Source organism: Fistularia commersonii, chromosome 6 (assembly GCF_037954325.1).
Source record: "Fistularia commersonii isolate RoL2024-O1a breed Wild chromosome 6, RoL_Fcom_v1.0, whole genome shotgun sequence".
Taxonomy (NCBI): domain Eukaryota; kingdom Metazoa; phylum Chordata; class Actinopteri; order Syngnathiformes; family Fistulariidae; genus Fistularia; species Fistularia commersonii.
The window spans coordinates 6,144,112-6,153,328 of record NC_141289.1 but is presented as its reverse complement, the minus strand read 5'-3'; positions in this window follow the sequence as shown (position 1 = coordinate 6,153,328).

Genomic DNA, 9,217 nt, shown 5'->3' with positions numbered 1-9,217 from the left:
ACCACTCACGCAACCTCAGCTGCTTTGCACCCTTCATTGAGCCCATCAGACTCCTGTCCTCCGTCAGCAGATGGAGGGATGAAAGATCAGGTCTGGGAACGACAAACGGTATTATTATTGGGATTATTGGGATTTTGTACTGTACATATTTTATATTATACATATATGTTATATATGTCTATTATGCATAACATGATAGAGCAATAATAAAAATAAATAAATGAATAAATAAATATATATAGGAACACATGCACACATATATACTGTATAGTTGCATTTCATGATTGAATAATATAAATTATATCATTAAATACCATTTTGTAATTTAGTTTTTCATAAGTTTATACATGAATACAGATATAAAGGGGCTGAATGGTCTCTATAAAATATGTGAATAAGTGCGTGAATGCCTGAATGTCACTTAATGACATGCAAATGAAAGGGTGAATGGTTGTATGTCTCTAAATGACTTGTGAATGAGAGGGTGAATAGTTGTGTGTCTCTAGAGGGGAAAGTGCTGATTGTCTTATATAAGTTGTCCTGATACATCCATATCTCAAAGCACTGGAATATTTCGTAATTTTTGCTGTGGGTGGATCTGACCAATAATACCAACAGAGGTAGGTCATCTTCAACAGATGTCCACATCGCCACAACTCCAGCCAAGCTGAGGAGCAGGCCCTCCAAGAGTCATGGCCATCACCGACGCCTCCTCCACAGTAAAATCAATGGAAAACACTCCAACAATAAAGTGAGTCCTTGCCGCCTCAAGCTGGACCAATAACAGTTCTCCTTAGCACCACACTCTCCCACACACACACACACACACACACACACACACACACACACACATAGACGAGAGTTCGGGCTGCAATCACTATTATGTTTGCAGCAGTATATAATATGTTACCCGCTAACCGGTAGCCTACAGCGCTGCTGCCTGGTGACCGCACCAGGACTCTCTCGCAAGACTGTAGCGAGATCGTAGCAACTCTGTAACCACAGATTTCAAATAGTCGCCATTCCTGGATGGGAGGTCTCTGATTCATGCAAATCCTCCAAAACATTGGATTGAGCCCCAAAAGTAGAGCACCAACAAAAAAAAATGCTGTTTATTTTACAGTCACATGACCCAACCCCAGAGCATGACGACCAGGATGTGCTGCTTGTTGACAGGGCTGCAGGAGGAGGTGCAGCTGGACGCTTGGAGACCCAACGGAAGCAGATGGATGCTCAGGACTATCGCCTCCCAGAAGGGGGTCGTGTTCCAGGCCAGCTTTAGGAACCAGATAAACAGATGAATTAAAACTAATTCCTGGCTGTTTCGCTGCCCGGAAACCCCTTCAGACACCACCTACTGGGAAGAAATGGAAACACAAGCTATCATCTGGAATGGACAGCACCAACGGTTCACTGGCTTGCCGTCTTCTCCATTTGAGTTTAAGATCAGAGACGGAGAGGACGATGAAGAAAAGGTCACTCAAAGTGCACTTAGAAGTAAGGATGATGTTGATGATCTTGATGAAAGATGAAGAGGAGAGAATTGGCCAAAGTAGCAGCTACTTACTTTGTCAGCTGCTCAAAAGCACAGGAAGCATTTGCAGCAAAGAGCTGCTTTCTGTCAGCAGCCGGGCATGGTCAACATGGGGATCAAAGGGTTCAAGAACCAGTCAGAGTACCACAATATTTTTTTATTTTATTTATACTAAACATCTTGAGTAGATTGTTTATATCCCAGAAGAGGATCTCCCATCTTTCACATTTCTCCAAGGGTTCTTCACCCACCAGCCTAAGGTGCTCAGGTGCTTCAGGGAAAGTTATTGTCACGGTGTTCAATTTCATTCTTTTCATCAACTCTGCGTTGGAACCTTTTGCAGCCATGGTTGACAGGCATCAAAGGCATCAGGAAGGCTATGTTGGGAACAAAATGGTGAAGTTCTGTTGGACCAGAGGGCTACTCACTTCTTCTAGTCTCAAGCACAAATGATTCATGAGCCAGAAAGCATTGCACAGGTGAAAGAATGGTGGCCTCCTTCAGACAAAAAGGAAGTAAACATTTCAGATTTGTGCAGAAGTGAGGAGTTTTCGGTGTTCCAATCCCTGAGCTTTAGAAATAGAGGGTGGCATCAACATGTCAAGCTAACAATGCCAACAGTCAGAGCTCAATGAAGGTCATCTATCGACTCCCAAAGTGTGGAAGGAGATGTGTGTAACTCCTCACCTCTGGAGAGCAAAATTTTAGTTTGAAAGGTAACCTCACTTGCAGTAACCACTGACATTTTTGTTCCATTTTGCTCCTCCTTCACCTGACATCCCATTGGCCTCTGGCCATTTCCATCATATTCCAATTATCAACATTATCTTCAAGTGATGCACCAATGGTAGACTTAAAGATAGTCTTTATAATAATCCTCCAGTGATGGATCTGCCTGTGAAACCGAGTGAGGTCTCCAGAGTCCAACAAGGACGTCAACTGAGAACATTTTAGCAGATGTAGGTGAGCAGTTCCTGGAACAGATAGATGGAAGAAACTCAAAGAGAGCGGACATTGGGTTTCCATTGCAGGCATCACGCTGAGCAACTGTCACTGGATGGCAACCCTCGCTGATGGTGACCCCCTTGAAGTCTGAGCTGCTGTAGATTCCCTTTTTCCAGAGGGTCTATTGTATCCCGGAGCTGAATGGGCTCGAGAGGAGCATCGGACGATTGATCTCAGAAGAACTTCAGCTCGCTTACAGTCGTATATCTTTAAGGCAACATTCCAATGTGACCATGAATATAATTCCAGACATCTCCTGCTCCAACACAGTCACTGATTTGATTGGTAAGGATATCTTGGAAGTGATTTATCACTCATACCTTTAGAGGAGGAGAAGAAGGAGGAGGAGGAAGGAGAAGGAAGAGTTTTGAGCATTAAAATGAATTCTGTAATGAGGTACGGCAGCCTGGTCCTGGAGGTCGGAAGGTAAGCAGACGCCTTTAATTAGCACCATGATTTATGACCACATGATGGGACGCCATTGGAGAGATGGTTCAGCTGTGGCTTTCCTGAAAAGAGGAGAGCCAGATACACATCCAGCGAAAACGTCTCAAGATAAGGCGTCTCCTGACAAGAAGTCTTCCTGCATGTCTCTAGAGAAGTCGTCTCCACAGAAGACATTTCCACAGAGGAGGTCTCCAGAGAGGGCAACTTCTCTGTCTCCAGAGGAGTCATCTCTAGGAAAGATGTCTTCTCTGATACATCCCCAGAGAGGATGTCTCAAGAGAAAGACTCTGGAGACATTATTTCCAGAGAAGGCGTCTCTAGAGAAAGTTTCCAGAGGAGAAATCTTCAGAGGTGTTGTCTCCAGAGAAGCTGCCTCCAGAAAAAATCTCCGGAGAAGTTACTGTATCTCCAGAGAAGCTGCATTTAGAGAGGCTGTCTCCAGTATCTCTGAACCCCCCTGCTTTGAACGAAGACCATAAACTTCCTTTGTCCGTCTGAGTCGGAGTCTCCATATTTTGTAAGTAACCTAATTTAGGCTTGTCCTGTCTCGGCCAATGGGTGCGCAGCTCTCTGCCCTGCCGCCACTGCCGCCGGCTGGCATTAATCATTCTGCTGTTTCATCTGACGACGGGGCAGCGGGGCAAAATATCATCTACCACTGACCTCCACGTCCTACATGCAGCGCTCTCCATCACCAGGGAGACGAACACACACACACACACACACACGAACACACATACGCGCACATACAGACCCCCGGCTGAAGGAGCAGAGCTGTCAGGAATCCATCTCAATCTGCTGCTGCCGCCTGCAACTGACGGAGCAGGAAAAAAAGTATTATATAATATTATTTTCCAATTATATTAATACATTGATATTATTATATTACAAAATATATTATATAGGGGAAGCACTGTGACACGATGGTTAGCACGTTGGCCTAATAGCAAGGAGGGGAGCCTGGTTCGATGCTAACAAGGGGATCTTTCTCTGTGGAGTTTGTACGTTCTCCCCGTGTCTGCGTGGGTTTCCTCCAGGGATAAGCAGCCTTCAGCGACCCTGAGTGCAGGATAAGCAGTAGATTGATATATTCTATAATATTCATTAAAAAGTCAGATGTAATGTTATAGTATTATTTAATTCATTTTAATATATGACTGCATTATTAATAATATTTGTTATCATATGTATATTTCCTATATATATCTCTATTTTTTTTTTCAGATATTATACAACACATATTTTGATTCAATAATGCGGCTATTCGATCGGTGCATCAATCAGATAGTTGATCATTTGTTTTATCAGTTCTTTCCTGCATTGGAGGCAGCCACGTGCCCTGATGGTTCTCATGGTGATGATGATTGATGGGATATCTGCTGTCGTGCGCTGAGGGGACAGCAGGAGACCGAAGGCACAAGGGCATAGCAGCTCCTCCACGTGCCTGTGGACCTCTGAGGAACTCCCTGAGGTCCTGTTGGCCTTCACACACAAGTGGGTCTCCTTCAGAGGATCGGGTCCAATTCATCACTTCACAAATAAAACAACGAGTGTCCACGGATAAGTCTGAATGAAATATAGAAATGGTGGAAGAAAGACAAAGTTGCTTATTGATGGCTGGAAAAGAAAAGAAATATTGCTCAGCAGCACTACAGTCTGTGTAACGGCAGGAAAATACTATTAGTGTTAATATCATTATTGTTGTTGATATAACGTGGTACAGTGCTGCAGTGGTTCCCCCTCACAGCAAGAAGGTCTGTGGTTGGATTCTCCATGTTCTCCCAGTATTTGCATGGGTTCCTTAGGGTTCTCCGGCCTCCTCCCATATTCCACAAATACGATGGAGTTTAATTGGAGAACCTAAATTGTGTGTGAATTAATGAGTGAGTGAATGAATGTATGTCTCTATATGATGTGTGAATTAGAGAGTGTATGTTTGATACATGGCATAAAGCATAAATGGATGAATGGATGAATGACCTCTTGGAGAATGAATCTTTAGGGTGAACCAATCTGGTGTGGTGTTCATAACCCAGAGAACCTTATCAGAAACCACACCAGAACCACAAGGCCCATCTGCACGGTGCATTACTGGCTCCACTGATATGTGCAGCTTGTAACATAGTGCAGATGCCAGTCATCGCCTGTGTGTGTGTATGTGTGCGTGTGTGTTCCACTGGCAATTAATAGCACACGGTTGTTAACAGGGAGGGGGCGAGGAGGATCACAATCCTTTTCATCCAGACAATTCAGCATTGTGTCGCTGCTGAGCATCTTGTCATGTAAAATTGTTTTTACGTGGCATTGTGCAGTGAACAAGTGTGTCACGAGGACCGACATACAACCCCCAACCTCCAACCCTCACTGGTGCTGCCAGCGGCAGCACATCTTGATATCAGTGCTGCCTTTCAACTCCCACTGTTTGTTTCAGTGTCCATGTTGCACACATGCTGTAGCTCAGCGGGCAGTGTGTGTGTGTGTGTGTGTGTGTGTGTGTGTGTGTGTGTGTGTGTGTGTGTGTGTGTGTGTGTGTGTGTGTGTGTGTGCGTCATTTCAAATGTTTAAATTTTATTGATACATTGATTTATGCAGTGATCGATGTCTTTAATTTTCCAACCTTGTCCTATAAAGACAGCTAACGATGCTGATGCCCCGCGGCTAACAGTTTGGAGTAAGTAGCAGCGCTTAGCCATAACTGGTCCAGTGATGTGACTGGTTTCCATGGTGATTTGCTGACTCAGATTAACTCCCATTAACCAGCTCTGTGCTCTCCCTTCTCTACCCCAGCCAATAGGCGTCATCCAATTCAAAGCCTCGTTAACCGGGAAATGAGGGGAAATTATACATCTACATTCTTCTCCTTTTGGCTGCTCCCCACGTGGACACCACACCCAATCACATGCCTCCATTTCACCCACAGCCAATTATTTGCCTCCTTGGAATCCATGGAATCACATTACTCTAAACAACTTGTCACTTCTGTCATGTAATCTTTTATCACATTGCATTTTTAATGTTATGTTATGTTATGTTATGTTATGTTATGTTATGTTATGTTATGTTATGTTATGTTATGTTATGTTATGTTATGTTATGTTATGTTATGTTATTTGTGATGGTTAGACTGTGCTCTCTTTCACAGGGGATGAGTTTGGCTGAGAAGTGGAAGGTGGCACACCTACTTCAGATTTTTGGAGCAGTATTCATGCTAAGGAGACAGGTTTCTATTTTATGTTTTCTATGTTATGTCATCTGTATGTTATGATTTTATGTATTTTCTTATGTTCTGTTTTGTTATTCAACCTGAAATTCTTTCCTGTCCCCAATGCTATCAGATAATAAATAATTAATAAACATCCTGTTGTAACCTGATGAAAGTTTGCTTTAGGTGAGACAGGAGTCGGCATATGACTGCAGAGCGAGCAAACAGGAGGGTATAATGTTGATGCTATTCATGTTATATGTCATGTAGTTTACAATGTTATTCTGGCCGCAATTATGTTTGTCTCAGAATGTGCTTCCTGGAATTAGTTGGTTGTTACCAAGATCCTCAGTTGTGAGAAATGCTGTCATATATTTTTAATGGATATTCTTAGTCTTTGTTGAATCTGGAGGATTTTTTTGTTCAATTTTATTGATTTATATTACTTTACATTTTTCTGTGTGGTTTCACCTTGTGTCTTGTGCTTGACAAAGATCTCCAGTTCTGCTTTGCCCTGTCATCAGACATCTCTCCCCTGGATACCATCCTAATGCTAGAGGAGATATTAATGATTTCATCCAGGCAGGTCTGTCGGGCAGTTCTGCCTCGAACCTGCCCCCCCCGGGTTCCCCTCGGTTGATTTTTAGTTTTCATAGCATCTGAAGCCCTTGCGGGTTCCCCACGGCTCATAGAAAACTCCTCATGTCGGTGTGCCGGAGATGAGTGAAGAGCTCAGGGAACCTTCCAGAACCCACGTGGGTGTGTCAGCAAACGCTAATGAACATTAGATGAATGAAAACAGGGCCTTGGGTCTTTATGTTCTTCTTGAAACAGTCTTACGACCTGTATTATTCTATGTATGTGCATATGATCCTTAAGGATGTACTGGATATATCAACTGTAGCCCGGTCTAAAATTTCATTACAGACCATACAGGCTAAAATGTAAATATGTTTTAACATTTAAGTAAAATTAAATAAGACTGAAATGGCAGTAAAACATTTAATGTTCCATGTTTAAAATGTGTTCATAAATGGTTAAAAACAAGTTTTAATCTTATCTAAGGTTTCTGTCATTTATTTGGGAATCCTGCTTTTAATCGCCGCAAGCTTGTGTGAAATGTACAGCTCAACATGTGCTTTTGTTTCCATCCGAACTTGTTAGGTGTCAATATGGTATTTTCTTTAAGGCGCGAGGCATTCGACTGCTGCGTTTACCCGAGGGAAGTTTGTGAAGCTAAGCTGAAAGGAGAATGGTCATAAAACATTGTGGATGCAAAATTTACGTTGCTGTTTTCGACTATTTAACCCTGTAATGGGTGAGTACTCGATGTATATGATTTTTATGCTTAGACGATATGTTTAAGTGCATATATGCGATGCTAATCAAGCGTTAGCATTGTTAGCATTTTACCGAGAGTTAATTTCATACTCTGTATGTAAAGTATATGAGCTTGGAATTGGAGACTTTTAATGCTCAGTGGGCCGAGAGGAATTCTCTGGACTCTTCTGCTGAGGCCTAACCAATGAGTTTCACCAAGTACACTTCATAATGCCATGATGCCAAGTCATTGCCAACCCGTTTGCCGAGAGGGAATCGCATGGTGATGGACAACGTTTTACTATCCATTGCTTCAAAACCAAAAGGATTTGTGAGTACATCAAAGCACGTGCATTATATTTTGGGGCTTGTGAACAAGTGAAACGGGCATTTTCTGTTTTTCTGGTCCAACGAACCCGAGCATCGAATCAGGTCTGCCACGATTGAACTTTCTGAGAAAAACTAGAAGGACTTTAAGGTTATGGTTTTTGAACTGAACTGAACTTGAAGGGATTTACATGGTTTTTGAATATGTTTATGTAGTTGCGAAGCGACAAAATCTCAAATGAACGCATTACCAATTTTATTTCATTTTTCTTTTAATTTTGTGAAACTAAACTTTAACTTTGTACTTAAAGAGATCTGTGTTTTGTCTTAATTCATATTTTCTCCTCAGGAGATGGAGGCACTGCCATAATTAAAAAGCATAAATAAGTTTAAGTTTAAAAAAGATAAGTATTATTGTTTCTCCTGTTTACCACTAAAAATTTCACCTAAGTAACGTTCCCAGGGCCCCACCCATTGTACTATCACTGCATTAACTAAGAGGTTAATACCTAGCTACTTGGGTTGGGTGCTACACAACTGTATATTTGTACAGGGACCACTTGCTGTTCTACCTGAGTTCTATTTGGGTTTCTGAGAAAAATCTTTTGTCTCCCATCTTGATGAACCATCACACTCTCTTCTGGCTCTTCTGAGGACGGTGCTCTGATGGATGCCCGGCCCGCCGGCACCGTCTCACCAGACGGGCTTGATGACAACTTAATCTTTGAGAGACAAAGAGCCCATGTGTTGGGTCCCTCAGCTGACAGCGTGTTTGTGCATAATTGGTGATGGTGAGTCAAGACTTACTGTCAAAACGTGTTCTTCTCTGATGTTGAAATATGGATTATTACCTGGAGATTCAGGTCACTGATGAATGATGTTGATGAATCAATTATAGAAATGTGATTTAAATGAATGATGGCAGAAAAGGACACCAAGGCCATGGAAGGAAGAGCAGAAAAAATAAAGGACTTGCAAAAACAAAAATGGAAATAGATATATTTAAAAAAAGTTGTGACAAATTTATTAATTGAGCAATTTTTCATTTAAATTGATTGACTTCAAATATTTATTCATATAATTTCTAAGATACGGTGGGGCAAAAAAAGTTCTCCCACTTGAAAAGATGAGAGTGGCCTGTAATTTTCATCATAGGTGCACTTCAACAATGAGACAGAGAAAAAAAAATCCAGAAAATCACATTGTCTGATTTTTATCAGAATTATTAAAAATTTATTTGCAAATTATGAAGGAAAATAAGATGAGAGATGAGAGCAACTTTATTTATCCCGAAGGAAATTGTTGAAGAAAAAGAGACACTAAGGTGAAGAGAAACTCTGGCAGGCAGCCGCCCGAGACAGCGCCGGCAGTACGTACTGATT